Raw genomic sequence first — 3316 nt, forward strand, 5'->3', positions numbered from 1 at the left:
ACGCCATCACCTAGAAACAACTGGGCAAATTTTGAAAGCTTACTGAGACAGTGTGACAGCTAAAGAGGACTCAAGTGAGTCAGATGGGAGTCAACATCCTGAAAGGGTGGGGTGCAGTCTTAAAGGGTATTGTGCATGCTGTGAAGGATACAGTGTATATTTGAAGCATAATGGTGCTATCTTCCCCCCACAGCCAGAACATATGGGTCTTGTAATCAAGGGGTGGAAGCGGCTTGTTTCACTACTAAACCCACAACTCAGTTGTAGAATTTTTGCTTCCCATCCTGGCTTCCTTGAGCTCTGCTTCTTTGGAGATCTTGGTCCCCAAAGGGGAGCTACTCACCAGGGGACGCTCACATATGTCCAGGGCTCCAGGTGAACAACCCCAATCAGGGAGGCATTCTGCCAGAGCTTCCAGTGAAGCAAAGCATGACTGATGTGTCTATGAAGAATCCAGGAGAAGGACAACCCTCACAGGCCCCTGAATCTGGAAAATGCATTCTGGGTAGTACTGGAAGAGTTTTGATTCTGTCCAGTTTATACAACAAGAGAGACATCAGCTGTGCATACTGATTTTTACTTATTTGTTCATCTAAATGGAAAGAATAATCAGGGTCTTCAGGTCTGTGGAAACAGAAAAACTTTTTCCAGCCCTCTGAAGCACTAGATACAATTTAAAGAAAAACTTCCTTATTCTCTTGTCTGCATAAGTTACAGCACTAACTTAAAATAAACTTAACAACTTAAAATAGAGCAGGGCTGCTGGTGAAAACAAAATTAATGTTAGTCCCTCATTTAGCCATCACTGGTGATTCTGCGAAGGTTATTACTATTTACATATTCAGCTTCTTTTTAAATATTCAGGTATTTATTTGGCTGCACCGGGTTTTAGTTGTAACATGTGGGATCTACTTCCTGGATCAGGGACTGAACCTGGGTTCCCTGAATTTGGAGCATGGAGTCTTAGCCACAGACCACCAGGGAAGTCCCCTCTACTTGTTTCTTGATAAAGGGCCCACCTGTGCCTTTAAAACATTGCTTGTTTTGTCCATATTTTAATGCCGTAGTTAAGAACATGAACTCTGAAATCTGATGCTGGTGTTTGAATCCTGGCTCAGTTCCTTTCTGGCCATGTGATCCTGGGTAAGTCAATTAACCTCTCCATACCTAAGTCCCCTGTCTCTAACCTGAGGATGATAGCAGTGCCCATTTTGAGTGTTTGGAGCATTCATTAGGAGAACATAGGCAATATGTTACAATAGTATATACATATTATGTAATAGTGTATACATAACATGTATACACTATTGTAACATAATATGTATAATAGTGTATACATAATATGTAATACATATTACAACATAACATACTATGTTGGCAGGTAGTAAGCGGTGAATAAATGTTAGCAGTTGTTATTGTTAATATTATAATTTGGCAATGCTTGCTCTAAGTTAGCGTGCCAGAAATATAAACCATTTTATATCCCCTCTTTCTCTACAAACCTGCAGAACACCTGCTAAATGACTGTTATGGATTGAATTCTGTCCCTTGTTCACATCCCCTCCTCCCTGCCCTGAATTCTTCTGTTCAAGTTTTAACCCCCAATGAGACTGTATTTGGAGATAGCACCTTTATGGAAGCGATTAGGGTTAAATGAGGTCACAAGAGTGCAGTCTAATCTGATAGGCCTGGTGTCCTTAGAAGGGCCAGACATTTCTGTCTCTCTATATGTACAAAGAAGACAGGCCATGTGGGGACACGGAGGAGAGGTGGCCGTTTACTAGCCTGGAACCAATCCCATTGACACCCTGATCTTGGACTTCCAGCCTCCAACACTGTGGGAAATAAATGTCTGTGTTTAAGCCCCTCAGGCTGTGGTATTTTGCCATGGCACCCTGAACAGACTAAGACGTTATGAAACGTTTTAACTCGTATATTGAAGGAGAGACAAATGGGCAGTCCTAACGTAGGATGTCTGATGCCATCCTCAAATGCCATTTCTCCTTGTGCGAAAAGCTTAACTCTACCATCTCCCATGGTGGTGGTGGGGTTGTCAGGAGGAGTCATATACCATCGGGACTACTGTCCACTTGCTTCCCTCAATATAACTGTTTTCTACAGAATTAATCGAGGCTCCAGGCTGACTTCCAGCTATGTAGAGGTTAGTTATTGTCCATGAGGAGCTCTTACTCTTCTTTCCTCTTCCAACACAGATGATCTTGTAGGAATAAGAATCTGGTCCATTGAGTCACCACTTCCCTGGTGGCTCAGACGGTAAAGAATCTGCCTGCAATGTGGGAGATCTGGGTTCGATCTCTGGGTTGGGAAGATCACCTGGAGGAGGGCATGGCAACCCACTCCAGTACTCTTGCCTAGAGAATCCCATGAATGGAGGCGCCTGGGAGGCTACAGTTCCTGGGGTTGCAAAGAGTAGGACATGACTGAGCGACTAAGCACACATCTGTCCGTTGAGTCACCGGTTGGATTCTGGATTGGTGTGACCTTATGGATCTTTAGCTTTCATTCCCTCAGAAGCTGGGCCACACTGGCTGGAGTCCTGGTCATTTCACTTCAAAGCATGCCCAAAGACTTCCAGGGTCTTCTGGTTCCGTGAGACCATGCTGCTCATGGCCTCTTCCTCCTGAGTCCCTGTCTCACGCCAGCTGGATTTCTGCCCTGTCACAAGAAGCATATATGAATTTAATTGTCCTAACTGAAGACTTGGGGATCACAGGAAGATTTGGTTGTCACAGGATGTGAGGCCTTGGAATTTTCTCTCTTCCCCCCTCCCTACTTTTCTCCTTACCTTTCCTTTCCGAATTCCCTAAGAACTCTTCCTTTCAGTCAGAGATGACTTTGGCTGAGTTCTAAGACTTAAACTTGCAGAAAGCCTGGTTAATAAGATGCTTGCAGAACAAAGAGCCTTCCATTTTACAGCAGTTTTGCTTATCAACTTATTGTAAATATAATATGTATGACATATGTACAATATGTATATTATATCCATCCTATTTCATATATATGATGTTTTGACTGTATAAAATATTTATACTTATAAATAATCTTTTCTTGCTACATGCTGCTACTGCTAAGTCACTTCAGTCGTGTCGGACTCTGTGCGACCCCTTAGACGGCAGCCCACCAGGCCCCGGCGTCCCTGGGATTCTCCAGGCAAGAACACTGGAGTGGGTTGCCATTTCCTCCTCCAGTGCATGAAAGTGAAAAGTGAAAGTGAAGTTGCTCAGTCCTGTCCGACTCTTAGAGACCCCATGGACTGCAGCCTACCAGGCTCCTCCGTCCATGGGATTTCCCAGGC

The sequence above is a fragment of the Bison bison genome, unplaced genomic scaffold (assembly GCF_000754665.1).
Source record: "Bison bison bison isolate TAMUID 2011002044 unplaced genomic scaffold, Bison_UMD1.0 scf7180017864337, whole genome shotgun sequence".
Lineage (NCBI taxonomy): Eukaryota > Metazoa > Chordata > Mammalia > Artiodactyla > Bovidae > Bison > Bison bison.